This window comes from Arachis ipaensis, chromosome B1, assembly GCF_059453495.1.
Source record: "Arachis ipaensis isolate K30076 ecotype BB chromosome B1, ASM5945349v1, whole genome shotgun sequence".
NCBI classification, from domain to species: Eukaryota; Viridiplantae; Streptophyta; class Magnoliopsida; order Fabales; family Fabaceae; genus Arachis; species Arachis ipaensis.
This window is the reverse complement of record NC_142436.1, coordinates 62,966,456-62,986,161: the sequence shown is the minus strand read 5'-3', so window position 1 is coordinate 62,986,161 and position 19,706 is coordinate 62,966,456.

The following is a 19,706-nucleotide window of genomic DNA, read 5'->3' as shown; positions in this document are numbered from 1 at the left end:
ACACGGAAGTGGGGCAATGGCCCAACAAAGGGAAGCAAGGGCGTGATGGAGGGAAACGAACACATAGCGGAGAGAAGTAAGGGCGTGGTGGAGAGAAGCACACATTTGGCAGAAGTAAGCGCATGTACGACGGAGGAAAGCACTGTGAAAGGAGGCTTTTGTTCGTGAGAAAGAAAAATATGGGAGAGAGAAATAAAATGATTAAGATTTCAGATGATTTTTGTTTTTTGTTATAGTAATAAAATTAATTTTTGGAGTGAATTACAGGTTGTTCTTTATGTTTTTTGAATTTTTTTTGCGACCTAACTAATATTTGGTTAGTACCTTAATTGTTACCTAACAGAATTGTTTCTACTTATTGAGAAAGAGTTAAACCCCAAAGTGGTCCCTGAGATTCACGGTTTGCACCAATTTAGTCCCTGACTTACCAATTGCACCATTTATGTACCCGACTTTGTTAAAATTGCACCAAGGTCGTCCCTAGCCACATCTCCGGGCAAATTAACTGCCGCCGGCAGTGACCTGGCACTGAGAAGGCACGCTGGCGTAGATAAAGGCAAGTTGAGGTGACAATTGAAACTGTTTGACCCAATGTGGTCCCTATACCTAGTTTTAATCCCAATTTCTAGCATGGCATCGTCACCCCTCTTCATCTTCTTCTCTCTGCCCAGCAACGTTCTTCATTGTCTTTATTGTTCCTACTCGTTGAACTGCAACGAAAACCATGATTGGGTGTGCGAGCCAGGGTCAAGGAAGCTCTACACGATCGACGACGAGAACGCGGAGTCGGACCAGACCGTTGCGGGTACCAGAGCGGTGTGGGTGCGGCTGCCGGCCGGTGCTTCGTTGGTTCGGAACAACTACCAACCCAGAGAAGCCCTTCTTCGGTTGTCCAAATTACAATGTGATTTTTTGGTAAGAAAAATTGATTAGTTGTTTTCTGTTCTTTCCTTCTTATGATATCTCATATTCAGACTAGGGGCAAAACATGGTGTGGATTTTTTCTCTGGGCTGATGATATAGAAGAAGAAGAGGAACATGAAGGAAGAGTAGATGCAACTGCAGTTGATAATGAGCAAGTGAGAGTGAATTTAGCCTGGAGGATTGAAAAATTGGAAGCTGAAGTGAGGACCCAAAAATCTATGATACAATTCTTAGGCATAGTGATGTTTTTCACTGTAGTTGCTGTATTGATTATGACTTTGAAGTTCTGACAATGTTGTATGTAATGTGTTCATAGATGAATGAAAGTAAGAGGTGGTTTTTTATCTTGAGATATATGCCTCGTTTCTGATTGACTGGTTATCATAAAGAGAAATAATTACAGATCATCTGACATCATAATAGTATAATGCATAATGCATAATTACAAAAGAAGCAAAGATAAACATATTTGAGTAGCAAACATTAACCTATTTGAGTTGCAAACATTAAAGGAACAAAAGAAGTGCCACAGCATAGTTATCAAGGCTGGCAATACAAAAGTTATGACAATTGTCCTAAACAAGCAACTATCTACTAACTGCCTTTAACAAAACAACAAAGTATTGTCCTAAACATCCTGATGTCAAATTCATGAATTGTTATTTTTCCTTGGTACTTTGAAACCGGAAGTTGGAACAAACTTCATAAAGTTGTGCAATCTAGAAGATGTAGCCACACTGGCTCCTTGCGTTGGATCCACACCAATGGATTGAGGTGGTGGTGAGCTCGTCCTTTTGGTGGGCAACTTTTGTGGCCTTGGTGGTGCAGGTGCAGCAGGTCCTGCTATGTCCTACAGCAGATAAACAGTTCAACACATGAGCCCAAATAACAAAAAAATTATACTTGTGTGCTGTTGTAACGTGGAGAAGTGTATTATTTGTGATCCTTCGTAGTTTGGTTGTGATATGTCAATCTCCACAGCAGGAGGGTTATCACCTGGTGTAGCATCAGTTTGAGGGGGAGGGCCAGCCTCAGAAGCAGAAGCAGCAGTATCAGTTTGAGGGGGAGGGCCAGCCTCAGAAGCAGAAGCAGTAATATTTGATTTGGCTTTATCTGCAGTAGCTTTTGCAGCTGCAACAGCAGCAGCTACTTCATCCAGTCTCTTCTTTGAGCACCCTCTCTTAGTATGCCCTTTTACCCCCCACAATACCTACATGTGGATGGCTTCAAATACCTTTTCAAACCTCCACTTGGTTTGGTTTTCTTATTACCATTGTTGCCCTCATCAGCATCTTTTCTCCTTTTCTTTGTCAAAGCTCCAGGCCTCCTCCTAATGTTAAGGGCCTGTGGTTGAGTGTACAAGGATTTCTCCCACAATGATTGGCCAGAAAGAGGGTTAATGTGATGGGCATAAGTCTTGTTGTATGCCTCCATAGTACACAGTTGGTGACAAAAGTCTTTCGGCCTCTTGTTTACCCTTGCAAGGGCAGCACAGGCATGAACACATGGAATACCTACAGTTAGTAACACAAATGCATAGTAAGACAATCACAGTTTTCAAAGTACATAAATGTTAATGATTAAGTTAGAGAGTTTGATAAAGCTCACTGGTCAGTATCCAGAATTGGCAAGTGCATAATCTTTTTCCAAGATTCACCACCATGTTTGTTGGATGGCCATGAACCTCAAATTTCTCATAGTCTTCATCACCGGTCTAGATAGGCATCCAGTTCTTTGATTCTTTTCTGATTTTATCTAGGCGACTTTGAATTATAGGGGGAGTATACCAACATGATTTGTCAGTTTTACCTTATTCTTCGCAATAGTTCTCATCACAAACATTCTCACCTTCTCAAGTAATGTGATGATGGGTTTGCTTCTAGCCTCTTTGATTCTTGCGTTGAAAACTTCACAGGCGTTGTTGCAAATGTTGTCCAGTTTTGGCCTATGGCTGAACTGGGACTTTGTCCATGACTCTCTAGGCCATTTGTTGAGATATGCCCAAGCCTCCTCGTTCACCCTCTTAATCTTGTTCATATTATCGATGAAATCCTGGAATGTTGTAGATCTAGCACATTCCCAAAGCAGTCCCCTCAACTCAAGGTCCTTCCATTGTTTGTTGAAGTTCCTCCAGAGGTGCCAAACGCAAAAACGGTGGTGAACTCTTGGCATCACCTTCTGGATAGCTTGAAGTAAACCCTGCAGGACATTGTTACACTATGTTTCAAAAACAATTGGCTGTGGAGCATGCCTTGGTAGTCTCTCTCAGCTTGGTTTTCAGGCTTGGGTTGGGCTTCTGATTGGGTTTTTTAGTCAATTTGGGCCTGAAGATGGATGTTGGGTTTGACTTTGACTTATGCTTAGGCTTTGGATTAGAATTGGGCTTCAGATTGGGTTTCTTATGAGCCTTAGCAGGCATTGGATTTGGGGTTGTGTTATCATCAATGGGTTTTGAAATAGTAACAGGGTTGGTTTCAGGGGGATTGGAATAGGATTGTTTATGGGGCTTGGGTTTGCATTTGGGATAGGATTCGGTTCTGTAGTTGGGTTCGAGGTGTTACCATCAGCTTCGGGACCCTCACTTGTGTTCTTCTTGCTCACCAAGTCTCCCTCACAAGTATCATCAACCCATACTACAACCTCCTTCCCTGCAATCACCTCTGGTGTGGACACCCCATTCTCAAAGTACACATCAACAACTCCATCATTATTCTATGCAGCAAAACACATCTCTCTTAATTCACCATCAGATGTAAGAGCCCTCAGTCCACCATCTAAGCTCCTCCCAGGAGGCAGCCACCAACACTGAAGTATGTTGTCATACCCAAGCTCTTTGTAATAGTTCCTTACAAAGAACACATCGAACGTGTCCTCATCTAAATCTCCTAAGCAAGTTCTATTATCTAGTGAGTACACTAGTATTCCATCATCATTTTTTTAAATGTTCCCCCATGATGGAACATGATATCCATCAAAGTCTCCATCTGCATTATGCAAAAAACCAAATTGAGGAACCAAACAATCAGATTCACACATGCAAAAACAAACATTGACATTCAACCACTTATAAAACACCAGAAACACCCATCAACCAACCCAACTAAGATTGCATTCAAAACAGAGCATGAAAAAAATTTCACCACTACACACAAAAACCCTAATAGATAATCAAAAACTTTCAACTTTCATCAACCAAAATCAAATTTTCAACAAACACAGACATTGATGCTATTCTTTTTGTTGAAAAGCAATATTTTTTTCGAGTTCAAATGTACCTTCGTGTGATCACGATGAACTGCTTCTCCTTCCTTCACCAACAACGACCGCACAACACTATCACAGTGGCAGCGAACTCCACGGAGCCAAACGTTTTCAACCTTCAAATCCTATACAATGGCCAGCATTCAGGATTTCATGGTGCATTGTTTTGGTTTTCAGAAGATGAAGAGGAAGATGAAGTGATCATAGAACTTGGGTTATTTGGATTTTGTTTCTAAACATACATGAAACGACGCCGTTCCATCCATCCACATTTTTAGCGCCAAGATTGCACTCCAGCGTGGCACCCAACGTGGCTTCTCAGTGCCAGGTCACTACCGGCGGTAGTTAATTTGCCCGGAGATGTGGCTAGGGACGACCTTGTGCAATTTTAACAAATTCGGGGACATAAATGGTGCAATTGGTAAGTCAAGGACTAAATTGGTGCAAACCGTGAATTTCAGAGATCACTTTGGGGTTTAACTCTATTGAGAAATGGTTTTGGTAAATGTTTTCCGTGACACAATTGATATACTCTTATCTACGATTTAATGAAGTATAAGATTTATGTTAATTAGATTTCACATTCCCTCTAATGGTTTAGCTACAGTAAAAAAAAAAATAAAGTACGTACATATAACAACTTATTACTGTTGTTCTAGAAATTTTTGCAGTTTCTTAGACAAAAACAAACCAAATATCTTTTATCTAAATAAATATTAATTTTCAAAATGTCTGACTAATAAAAGTGTTCTGTATTCTAATGCATACACATGAGATACCCACAAAAATAGATTTTAGGTTCATTTGACTGGCTATATTATATGGAATAAAATATTTGAACGGCAAAAGATGAGCATAAATATAAGTTAAATATAATAGAAATGTAAATATTGAGATAGATGAATAGCCACATATATATGAACAAAATAAAGAACAAGAACAAAGCAATGTTAAATTTTGGAGACGGGACAAAAATTAATTTTGTAATAAAAAAAGTAAAATAAAACTTTTAAGAAGGGCTAAACTAAAATTCATATACAATTTATAAAAAAAATTGAAATTTGGGGACTAGTTGCATGAGGCTCCGCTCCTGGATATATGAGAAAAAGTTAGAGCAACGCATATTATAGAGAAGATAGTAAATCTCACCTCAAGATAGTTTGGACATGTAGGGAGAAGATCTGCTGAGCATCAATTAAAAAAGTGGATGAGATAAAAGGTAGACATGGACAAATGACAGAAGAAGACTCAAGAAAGACATACAGAAAGTCGTCAAAAGAGATTTATGAGTATATAGTCTCACTACAAACATGATACATGATATGGTACAAATAATGTTGTTTGATCTATATAGTCAATCTTATTTAGTAGGATAAGACTTTGTTGTTCACTTTTAGTGATACTGGTGCACGAAATTGTGATCATCAACAATGGCGCCAAAGACTTGGTGCTCTCAAACGTGAATCACACTTTGTCACAATTCCGCACAACTAACCAGCAAGTGCACTGGGTCGCCCAAGTAATAAACCTTACGTGAGTAAGGATCGATCCCACGGAGATTGTCGGCTTGAAGCAAGCTATGGTCATCTTGTAAATCTCTGTCAGGCAGATTCAGATGGTGATGAAGAATTGATAATTAAAAGATAAATAAAACATAAAATAAAGATAGAGATACTTATGTAATTCATTGGTGGATTTCAGATAAGCGTATGAAGATGCTTTGTTCCCCTTGAACCTCTGCTTTCCTATTGCCTTCTTCCAATCATTCATACTCCTTTCCATGGCAAGCTTTATGTTGGGCATCACCGTTGTCAATGGCTACATCCTGTCCTCTTAGTGAAAATGGTCCTGATGCTCTGTCACAACATCGGCTAATCAGCTGTCGGTTCTCGATCATGTCGGAATAGGATCCATTGATCCTTTTGCGTCTGTCACACGCCCCACAATCACGAGTTTGAAGCTCGTCACAGTCATCCCTTCCCAGATCCTACTCGGAATACCACAGACAAGGTTTAGACTTTCCGGATCTCATGAATGGCCGCCAATAATTCTAGCCTATACCACGAAGGTTCCAATCTTAGATTAGAAACCCAAGAGATACACACTCAATCGAAGGTAGAACGGAGGTGGTTGTCAGGCACACGTTCATAGGTGAGAATGATGATGAGTGTCACGGATCATCACATTCATCAAGTTGAAGAACAAGTGATATCTTAGAGAAGAAGTAGGCGTGAATTGAATAGAAAAACAGTAGTACTTGTATTAATTCATGAAGAACAGCAGAGCTCCACACCTTAATCTATGGTGTGTAGAAACTCCACCGTTGAGAATACATAAGAACAAGGTCTAGGCATGGCCGTGAGGCCAGCCTCCATGATCTAAGAACTACACGTCCAAAGATGAACAAAAGATAATTCAAAGATGAAAATACAATAGCAAAAGGTCCTATTTATAGAAAACTAGTAGCCTAGGATTACAGAAATCAGTAATTAATGCAGAAATCTTCTTCCGGGCCCACTTGGTGTGTGCTTGGGCTGAGCATTGAAGCTTCCATGTGTAGAGACTTTTCTTGGAGTTATACGCCAGCTTTTGTGCCAGTTTGGGCGTTTAACTCCAGCTTTTGTGCCAGTTTTGGAGTTAAACGCCAGAATTCTTGAGCTGACTTGGAACGCCTGTTTGGGACATTAAATATCGGGAAAAGTATGGACTATTATATATTGCTGGAAAGCCCAGAATGTCTACTTTCCAACGCAATTAAGAGCGCGCCAATTGAGCTTCTGTAGCTCCAGAAAATCTACTTTGAGTGCAGGGAGGTCAGAATCCAACAGCATCTGCAGTCCTTTTTCAGCCTCTGAATCAGATTTTTGCTCAGGTCCCTCAATTTCAGCCAGAAAATACCTGAAATCACAGAAAAATACACAAACTCATAGTAAAGTCCAGAAGAGTAATTTTTATTTAAAAACTAATAAAAATATAATAAAAACTAATTAAAATATACTAAAAACATACTAAAAACAATGCCAAAAAGCGTATAAATTATCCGCTCATCAGACACGAAATAAAAATTTGCCTATTTCATGGGCGTAAAATGGGTTTGCGAGTATATTTCATGTGAAACGGTAGAAGCATACTCTTAAAAGAATTATCTTAATGCATTATGTCTCCTAGTTTGCCATAGTCTCTAGTGAATTATGTTGACTTTTTTTTCTCCTACTCTATTTTAGACTGTTATGAACTATACTCGAATGTGTAACTTGTGGAACTAGGGGTGTTCACGGATATCGGATATCCAATTACTCGTCTGAATTCGAATCGAACCAATTAAATTGATTCTAAAACCAATGGGTAATCGAATACAACCCGAACCAAATCGATGACACTATCTATTAATTGGTTTAGGTAATAGTTCTGGGGTGTGGAACCCGATGCAATTCGTAGACCCAAACCCTTTATTAATTAAATTAAAAAATATATAAATTTAAAATATATATAACTTTTACTAATTATTTACGACAATAACTTAAGTATTTAGCTATAATTGTGGATTATTATGGGTATTTTATTATTGTTAGCATATTATTGACTTGTTTATTGATTTTACATGTTTATTAATTATTATGTTAATTGGATTTTTAAAATAATTTTTTATTGTTTTATGAATTTTTGTTTTATTGGGTACTCAATTACTCGAACCGAATCAATTTATTCTTAATTGATTTGATTTAATTTGGGTAAACATACAAAGAAAAAAAACATAAATTCAAACTAATTTAAACCAATTATAATTCAACTGGTTCCGTTTAATCTATTCTATTATATAAAAATCGGGTTTTTGCACTTAATAATAAAACAGACGTGGCATGCTTGTGAGAGTGTTTCCTGATTTATTTCTTTTAACTCATTAAATACAATTCATTACGATGGCTTAATTATATCAACTAATTGATTTGATTAAACATCAGGTATCACACAATTTAATATTATGTATATCAATTAATTGAATATAATTGTTAGAGTATAATTAAGATCAATTAGCATTATTCAACTTATCTGAATATTTATTATAGGATATTATGTATTTATTATTTTGATTCTCTTATCACCTATAAATACCCTTCTATCTTGTATCATTCTACACAATTTAAATACTCACAAACCTTTTTTCTATTGCTCTCTATCCCCTTTCTAACATGGTATCCTACTTGAGGAGGATAAGTTGATTTTCTTTTGGTGAAATTATTGTACTTTTCATACTTTTTTCCGTGTCATTTTCTTTTCCCTTCTCTTTTGTCAATGCTTTGATGTTTTTTTGACCTCATTGATTAGCTCATCCACTACTTACTTATTTTTATAGAGAAACTATATGCTTTTTGTCACCTTTTGATAGTTTGTCATCTCTTCGCACTTTGTCACTTTTCAGTAGTTTTCCGGCAGTTTGCTATCTTTTTAGCAGTTTTTTGGCAGTTGACCACTCTTGCGGCAGTTCGGTCTGCGCTCTCCTTCGACAGTTTCGTCCGCGCTTCCTTCCGATAGTTCCTTATGCGTTTCTTTGTAGCAGTTCCGTTTGTGCTTTCTTGTGGCAGTTCCGTCTGCACTTTCTTCAGGCAGTTTCGCATGCACCCGCCGTTCTATCAGTTTATGCTTTTTTTATTTAGTTGTTTCAAATAAGTTTCAAAATCAAGTGTAACTTGATTTTGATGGGGGATCTTAGAGTATAATTAGGATCAATTAGATCAATTAGCATTATTTAACATATCTGAATATTTATTATAGGATATTAAGTCTTTATTATTTTGATTCTCTTAGCACCTATAGATATCCTTCTATATTGTATCATTCTACACAACTTGAATACACACAAGTCTTTTCTCTACTGCTCTCTCTTACCATTTCTAATAATAATAAATACAATTTAATGTAGTTAGAAGTTCATTGTTTTAGAGTCTTCTATATATATAAACATGACAGAATAAAATTGTAAAAATAATTTTTTTTATCACTTTGGATATTTTCACTCTTTTTTTGTTTTTTTTTTCTCTTTACGTGTAATTTTATTTTGCGTTAACTTCGTTTATTTAATGATGAAATATACTTACGTTAATTCTATCATATAATAATTTGTTTTTCTCCCGTGTATTTTAATTTGTATAGTTACTATTGATCTTGCTGTTTTTGTTTTCTTGAATTGTTCTTTATTTTTTTATGACTTGATAATTTAAATAAAAAAGTAATAAAAAAAATTATGAACAAAAACGGAGACTAAAAGCTTAAAGCAGTAACATCATTCCTTATTATTATTATTATTATTATTACTATTATTATTACTATTATTATTATTATTATTATTATTATTATTATTATTATTGTTGTTATTATTATTATTATTATTATTATTATTATTATTATTATTATTGTTATTTTTATTGTTATTGTTATTGTTATTAAGTTTATTATTTCTTTTATAACATTCTTTAATATGAGTTTTATTTCTTTTTTTTTATTATTATTAATGCTTTTATTATTTTCTTCTCTAATTATAAATCTCCTTATAATAATTCTTTGATAGAATATTTTTTTGGTCTAATAAATTTTTTTCTATTTTTTGTCAAAAATAATTTATATTAGGAGAAAAAAAGATGCAAATTAAATTTTAAAATTTAAATTTAAATAAGATGTACAAAGGGTAACTATTGAATTCATTTGGTAGATTTTAAACTCTTTGTATTATTGTCATTGAAAATTTTAAATACTATTATAAAATTTTAGATATTTTTTATCTTATTGTTCTTAAATTATATATTATACCGTGTATTTGAAGAGTTTCATCCTTTTTAAAATAAGTGTGACATTATATATTTTTTTGGAAACAAAAGGATAATGAAGTTGAAGTGAGTAACAAAATTAATTATATAATAAGATACAAATTTTTAGAATTTTTAGCACAATTAACAAATTTTTAGTTTCAAAATAAATTTTTACTCTATTTTTTATCTTTTATTTGTTTTTTTTTATCATTTTTCTTGATTTTCTTAATTAATTATTATTGTAATAATTCATCACAAATTTGTGTTTTGTAGAGAAAATTTATCAATAATAAAATACATAAGACTTAACCAAAAAATTTAAAAAATGTTGATTAATCACAAAAAAAAAAATTATAAATTGTGCTTTAATTACGTTGTAAAATATAAATTGAGGCTATTTAAATTTAATTTTTTCCCATTAATGTTAACTCGAATTATAATAAGGTAAAAAGTAAAAATTTTATATAATAATTTAATTTAATTATTTATACTCCCAAAATTATTCTTTATTAGATGCCATTTATTTTATTCATTGGTAATATTTAATTGTCTATTTTAAATAAAAATTTAAATTGATTGAATATATTTTTCTTTAATTAGTAATATAATTATTGTGATATTTGCTTTACTCAATAATATTTTTTAATTTATTTAATATGATTAATCATTTCTTTCTTATTTTATAATAATTTAACTAATTAAAGTTAATAAATTTCAGTTATTTTAATTCTTGCAACTTTTTAATCTAATAATGTATTTCAATTGATGCATTAATATAATTTTAATATTTATATTTCAGTTGATGCATTTACTATTTTTTTTTATAGGATTAGATTAGACATATTTATATTCAATTTATTTGATTATTTAATTAGAATTAATTATATTAAAAAATTAAGATTACGATGGATTATTATTATTTTATTATTTTTTATTTTTGATATTAATTCAAATATTTAATTTTTTTATTATTATTTTTTATTCTTTTATTCTATGTGTTTATTCCCATAAATTTTGTTAAATTAAATAAGATATTGTTTATCTTCTTTTTATTCCTTTTTTATATACACATAAATTATTAAATAATTTTTTTTCGTCTAATAATTTTGTTTATCTTCTATTTATATTTTTTTTCTTTAATATTTTATTGCAGGTTCTGATTTTTTTAAATTTTACTTTAATTTATGTATTTGTTCTTATTATACGTAACATTTTTTATTCATCTGTAACATACATTCTTATATATGTTATAAAAATATTATTTGATTTCATTAACTTGCCAAATTTTTTTTGAAAAATCTAAACCTAAAGTACAAAAATATATTTAAAGATATTTTACTTTTTTAACTAAAAAATGTAATATTTTTTACCATATTTGTTGAAATCCTAAGTTAAATATGAATATTGATTTTTGAAATAGAATAAATATATTTTAAATGTTTTGCATCTAAAAACAATCTTCTATCAATGTTAGAGTTTTTTAGATGGGTAAGTAATAGTGAATATAGAGTTATTTAGGATGGATAGAACTAAGTATATCTTTTTATTGAAAATACAAATTTAAAAATAATATATTCAATTCTCAATAGTCAATTTCTTATTGAACCATTGTATGGTCAAAATTTTTTTGAAGAAATGAGATAATTTTAGGTATATAATTTTTTGTTAAAATTTAATTAATTCAAGATATTTGTTGTCGTTGATTAAAAAAGTAAATTAAAATGACAATTTAATATTTTTATACTCTTAAAATATTATTTATTTATTTTTCTAGCATTTTTTATCATCCAATGATCACATTAATATAATTTAATTCAACAAAATTATTTATCATCATTTGATTGAATAAAAATTTTATTTTATCTAAAAATTTTAGGATTTCTCAACCTCAAGATCATCCATGTTAAATCATTAAGAAATATAATTGAGAGCGCGAAAGCATCCTTTCATTCGAGAGCATGATTGAGATCAGAAAGTTTGGCTTTTGTAGTTCTTTGATGTTCGTCAACCAAAATCTTCTGTATCTCTGATAGGGCTGAATCACAACTCCACTGTAGAAAAAGAGCTACGGTGGCAAATTTGATGTGTTGGAAACCAAAATTCTGAAGTCATTATTTATATTTGAGTGTGACACTCATTAAACCCTAAAATAAAATAGTATCTATGGTTTTAATCTCATTTATCCAAATCAAAAATAATATTTAATTCAACATTTATAAGAGATCACTGTTATATAAGTCATTTAATGTGAAATTACTTAATTTGCAATTATAATTAATATATGTATTGCCCATAAATATATTAAGAAATAATAATTTTCTAATAATCTTCCACTTGGGCTATACATATATATTTTTGTGAGATAATCACATCTTATAAATTTTATGCGCACATCTGAATATTATTTCCCTGATTACTTTAATATTCTGGTCTGTCTCATATATTAGTTATGAAATTATAGCAGCTTTTATCACATTAGTGTCACAACGAAACCACGATGATCGTCGTACTAAAATACTCAACCACAGATCAAATTTGGATGAGAAAATTCAGAAATTACAGGTAAAAATAATCTCATGCATGTTTATTTCTAACTGGTCCAACTTGAATAAAAATTCTATTTTATTCAGTGATAGACTCAGCTGAAACTGCAACGACAATTTCCGGGCTCATAGCAACGACGACTAAGTGATGAGTCTGTGAAAGAAGAAGAGAAGAACTTAACAGACTCACAATGTGAGGGAGGGAGGGATAGGCAACGATGGCAACATGAGATGTGAAGGAAGATGAGAGCTGTGAAGGGGTAGGCGGTGATGGACTTAACAACGACGATGACGGAAGTTCTGGGATTTTTTTTGTGAAGAAGCCAAGAAAAAGAAGACTCTGAATGAGAATGACTGGGTTTCTGCATGGCTATAGAGTATGGACTGAAGTTGTGAATCACTGAATCTGTGATGTGAGGCAAATCTGAATTCCTAAAAGGTGTTTATATGTATATATCCGGGGCGGATACATCCTAAACCCGACCATGCCTTGTCCTGAGCAAAATTTGTTCCGACTCGAGTCAAGTTATTACCCTCTTCACCTGGGTATGGATGGGTCGGGTACCCATGTATTCGGGCACTCCTGCCAAATCTAACCACATATTGATGCTCCATTTATTAAGGGTTTATCGCTAGTCAATGGATTACGACACACACAATACAAGATTCTAACTCGTAATAGTTGTTTAAGCGGACGAGTAAGATAATCACTCAACAAACTTAAATTGATTAAGATAAATACTAATTATTTTTAATATTTTAATATTAAAAATTCTAAAAATTTAATTTTAATTATAAGTTTATAAAATATTTATAATAATAATTATTATATATATTTTATTTAATTTTTTAATAAAATTTTTTATATAATTTTATATATTATCCCGTACAGATACGAAACATACTATAGTTTTACCTAAAATCTAAACTAACCTGACCGGTGAATATCCTTACGTGGAACTAGCGAATTACCTTAAAGTGGAATATCTCCTTAGTTCGTTGCAGCTTCCAGCAATTATGTTAACTTTTTCTTTCCTCCTAATCCATTTTAAACTATAATGAACTATGTTCGAATGCATAATTCGTAGGAAACTTTAATAAATTACATAAAAATGAATCTATACCAAAATGTAACCATTTGCAATCAAGATAATTGAATAATATCTATCTCAAAACAATTTATTTAAATAAATTGTCCATTACTGAGAATAAATTTTAGGATATCAATAAAACCATTGTCATTGGACTTGTCAAAGAGATGATATGAAATCAAACGGAAATCTATCAAAATGATTAATTATAATATTAATTTTTTATATTAAAAAATTCAAATTAGTCACCGTAATTAAAAGGTTCAAATAATAGTTGACCCAAATTTCTAAACATGTATGAAATTAAAATAATAATTGAATTTGAGGAATTTGAGAAAATAATATATATATATTACAAAAATCATAATATTTCAACTTAAAACTTAAATTATACACTATTCTATATTAATTTCTATTTTAAATGCTATACTAATTAACTTTAATTATTATACTGATCGACATATATTAATATAAATAAATCAAATAATAAACCAAAATTAAAAGAGAGAAAGAAAATGAATGATGCATATATTTTCGAAAATTAATCCGATGAAATGTAAGTGAGGCTATATATTACTAATATTATTATAAGTTAGCATATGTTATTATGTAAATTTAGTCAGTATTTTACTTTGTGAATTAGGTATTTTTTAATTACTTCACAAGTACTCTAATTTGTATAGCTTGTTAGAGTAAGTTTATTAGAGTTTAATTATTTGGTACTTTATGTAGTGAATAAAGGTGTATATATAAATGATGGTAATAATAAAAACGTGATTTCATTTCTCAATTATTTCTCTTTTTTTCTTTCAGAATTTTTCTCTCATATAGTACTTGTTCCACTTTTTTACTATTTAACTCTGTAGATTTAAACAGAATTTTATCATGGTGCGGTGAATGTGGAGCTTGCAACGAAGTATTAATCTATCACCATATATGAGAACTTATAGAATGAGTAGTTGTGAGAGATAGATCTAACCGATTTGTTTATCAATGACAATGAATCACGAAAAAAAAAGTGATGAATCCAACAAAGTTTTACTGCAGCAAATTTTCAGATCTTTGCAAGGATAATAACTTAGTTTCAAGCTTTTCAAGCCACTTCCAGATCTAATACCAATCTTCTTCAAGATCTTTCAAGTTGATACTACCTCCACTCAAGTGAAACACCTCGGATCACCCTTACAACTACTCCATTGACCACACTGAACTACCACACCTGGTCAGGATCTATGTGGATCTGTCTGAAATCGAAGAATAAAATTAGATTCATTGATGGCACATTGCTCAAACTAGCTTCAACAGATGATTCACATGATGCTTGGGACTGTTGCAATACTTTTGTGCTGTCATGGCTACATGGATCATTGAGCCTAGAAATTCTGTAGAGTGTAGAAGGACCTCAAACATCAATTCTATACGAGTGATCTATTTCGGATTGCTGAAATTAAGAAGGATCTGTTTAGCACAATGTAAAGTGAGTTATCCATCACTTCTTACTATACAAAATTGAAAGGGATCTCGGAAGAACTAGATGAATTCAAACCTATATCAATTTGTGCTTGCTTGAGTAATTGTAGCTGTGGATTAGATGTAATGAGACAATATAGGTTGCAATTCTATATGATTCATTTTCTTAGAGATCTAAATGACCAATATGCAAGTGTGCACTCTTAGATTATGTTGCTTAAGTCCGTTCTAGATGTGAATACTGCTTTCTCTCATCTTCTTCAACAAGAAAGACAAATGATGCATCTCACTAAACCAGATTCTATAATGCTAGTGAATGCTGTTCACACTAAATTTGTAGCTGTCAATGCCTTTAAGACATACTAGAGTGGCCAAGACAGTACCAAATTCGTTAATACTGGAGGTGAAAAAGGTCGATCTGGGGCCAACAATGTTAAAGAAAGAGGAAGGAGATGTAGAGGTAAAGGTGACAGAGGTACTGGAAAAGGAGCTTCCAAGTTTTGCTCTCATTGTGGAAAGTAAGGTCATTTGGTGGATATATATTATCAGAAGCATGACTTCCTACCACATTTGCAACCAAATCACTGGAGTACCATATTCAGCTAATACAGTGAACTCAGTGGTAGCTGCGAGTAATGCAGAATGCAACCCTACACCTGTTATCAAAAGTGAAGGCAATATCAGTTTGGATAGGATAAAAAGAAAGAATCACTTATTGCACTTATTGGACTATTCCAGCAGCATAAAAAACCTCTTCATGATGAAAATTTGGTAATCATTCATGCTCTTTTAATCAGTATATTTCACCTCATTTCTCTTTCCATATTTAAATTGAATTTGCAAGATTGGATTTTAGATATTAGAGCAACTGCTCACGTTTACTTTAGTCTTAAACATTTTTATTTTATTAAACATATTAATCCAGTTAAAATTATCATGACAAATAGTTCACAGGCTATTACAACTTTATATAGAACAATTTTTTTTCTCAATTGAATTTTATTTGACCGAGGTACTATACGTGCCAAGTTTTAAATGCAATCTTATTTCTATTTCAAAAGTTATCAATGCCTTATCTTGTTGTTTTATATTCAATGCTCATAATTGTGAGATTTAGGAGTGGCCTACCTTAAGGATGATTGGACTTGCGCTATGCTGCTGATAAAAAATGAAGACTATACGCAATGAATACTCAAGCAAAGATGGCTATTAACTTTAGTAAATTAGAAGAAAAGATTTTGCATGTTATGGCAGAAGAGCAAGACATACATACTTCACACACTTCACAAAGTGTTCTTTGGTATTATAGGTTGTGTTATATTTTTTTTAGTAGATTACAATAATTAGAAAAAATATATTCATTCATCTCATGTCCAAACAATGATATACCATGTGATCTATGTCATTTTGCAAAATAAAAGATGTTACCTTTCTCTAATAATTTGAGTAAATTTAAATTTCTGTTTGATTTGATTCATGCTGATATTTAGGGGCCTATTACAACAAAATTTATTTTTGGCCATAAGGGGTTATTGCAACACCATCTATTTCTGGCCAAAGATACTTTCTAACTATTGTTGAGGATAAGAGTAGGTTTAAAATTTTGTTGAAATAATCTACACAGACGAATCATGGTAAAAGCCGTTAGAACTGATAATGGCCAAGAATTCTTGATGGCTTATTGAAAGAAATCAAAATATTCTAAATGTGGTCAGTATTTGCTTCCAACCTTTCAAATTGTTTCTGCCACTATGCGGTGGCTCATACTATTCATATAATTAATAGAGTACCTCAAGTTGCATCGAAACACATCCCATATCAGATTCTTAATGACACCATTCCAAATTTAAGTCATCTAAAAATTTTTTGTTGTTTATCCTTTGCTTCCACTTTATATGCTCATTGAAAGAAATTGGATCATAGAGCACGAAAGTGTGTCTTTTTTGGATATAAATCAGGGATAAAAGGTTATATTTTGCTTGATATTAAAATCAAAGAAGTTGTTATTTCTTGAAATATTTTCTATGAATTTTATTTTCTCTTTAAGGAGATTTTGTCTTCACATGATCAATCTTTATGCATTAAAAATTCGTACTCTCAAAATTCTAATTCTTCTCATTTTGGAATCAATTTTCTTTCTAATTTTTTTTGCAATAGTGAAACATCAAATAAATTTTTTAACTTGGACACTCTTTCTAATTCTCAAAACAATCCAACAAGATCAAGAAACTTGCATTCTAATGAAAAATTTTTTCCATCCAAACCTCATGCACCTGCATCTAATTCTCATGCATCATTCTCTCTTAATTCTCACTCACTTGAATTTGCATCTCATGATTTTTCTCCAGTACAACCTTCTATTTTTGAAACAAATAATTTGAATCCTGCTGCATCATTAAATAGTCCAAATAGCACATGTTAGGTTAGTAAACTTAGAAGATCATGCAAGTAAAGAAAACAGTCATCCTATTTGTAAGAATACAATTGCATGCAAGTCAATATTTCAGCTCAACTATCTCCAACTTTTCTTGAAGTGAAGTATCCTATCTCTAACTATGTATCTTACAACACACTATCAATAAGGCATAAAGTTTTTCAATTGATATATCCGCTATAGAACTAAAAAATTATGAAGAGGCCATCCTTTATAATTGTTGGCATAAGACAATAAGTGCTTAATTAAAGGATCTTGAGGAGAATAAAATATGGAAGCTGACTTCTTTTTTTGGAAAGAAGGCAATCAGTTGCAAATGAGTTTTTAAGATTAAGTTCAAATCTAATGGTAAAGTAGAACGCCATAAGGTAAGGCTCGTTGCTAGAGGATTCACTCAAACTTAGCCTAAACGACCTTAGGATAAGAATGAATGCTAGAGTTTGTAAATTGTTTAGTGCTTAAATGATATATCTTGAACAAAGTTGAGTTTTTATTTGTTGATCGATATTGGTGTGAAATTCTAAATGATGAATTGATTATGTTTAAGGTAGGAGGATGAATATGAATATTGTGGTGGTTTGTTGATGAATCTTGTTGATTAAGTAATGAATGTTTGGTATGAGATTATGTATATGTTGAGGTTTAATTGATTGACATAGGTTATGGAGGTTTTGGCATTTAAAATGGTATATTGCTGTGTTGAATATGTGTAAAGGAAGTATGAGTTGAGTTTGGTTTTAGTGAAAAGTGAGGTTTGAGATTTTTGTGTAAATATGTGTTTTTGGCCAAAATTTGGTAAGTCGTAACTTAGCTTCCGGACCCTCAAATGGGTTCAAACTTGTTTCATATGAAAATTGGGTCCGTGAATTTTACGCCATTCAAAGAACGAATGAAAAATGATTTAAAACGAAAAAGTTATGCACGTCGGAAGTTTAGGGTTAAAAACTAAAATTCTGCAGACTTTCAGACTTAGCCAAATTTTTTATAAAACACCCTTGCATGCGTATGCATACCCTTCATACGCGAAGGGTCATTTCTGTTAGGTATGTATGCGTACGCAGACATGTGTATGCATATGCATACTGCCCGAAAAAAAGGGCTTATGCGTACGCGAGCATGGGGCATATGTGAGCATGCGATTCTGTCCAGTGTACATGCGTACGCGGACAAGTGTATGCGTACGCATCTTGGGCCAAAAGGGGACCTATGCGTACGCATACCATGATATGTGTACGCATAGCCCTGTTTTTCAGCAAATGAATATTTTGTATTTTAAACCCAATTTTTAACCTCCAAACCTCTATTTTCATTCTTTTAACCTTAGGTCTTATTAGTAAGCCTAGTAACAAGAGGGAATTAGGAAATGGTGGTAACTTGGGAGTGAAGCAAGGTTGGAAAATTGATGAATTATATAAGAAAATGTGAATACTTAGAGTGTATGTGGTTCCATGGCTTTAATGATATGATTGTGCAATGATTTCAAATGATTATGAATGTTTAATTGGCTTATACACTCTATTATCTGAGATACGAGTTTTCCTGGGTAAAGTACCGTGGCTTGCCACTACGTGTTCCAGGTTGAGACTCGATACTCTGTTGACCCTACGTCGTAAGAGGTGACCGGGCACTTATAAATTCCCGGGAAGGTTGACCCCTATTGAGTAAAGTTATATATATATATATATATATATATATATATATATATATATATATATATATATATATATATATATATATATATATATATATATATATATATATATATATATATATATGCATGTATGAATTATGAATGATAAGAGAAAAAGCTATGCATAGACTCATGGGGATGCGCGACGGGGGATAGTCCAGGGTTTAGCAGCTGGACTTGTCGGTTTGGCTTGATAACTGATAGATGAGACTCATCAGTCATAGGACCGGCATACATCATGTGCATATTATTTGCTGTGCTTGCTTGTGCATTAATTGAGAATGCCTAAGTGAATTATTATGTTAATTATTATATTTGCTAAATGCAGTACTTGTATACTAGCTGTGTTTGCCCTTGTTTGCCTGTTTGTCTGTACGGTATCACTAGTGTTGGAGGATTTGAGGAAAGGCGGGGAAGTTAGGGAGTTTAACCTAGTTTAAGGTTTGGTTAAGATAAATTTTAGAAGGCCACTGATGAGCGGATAATTTA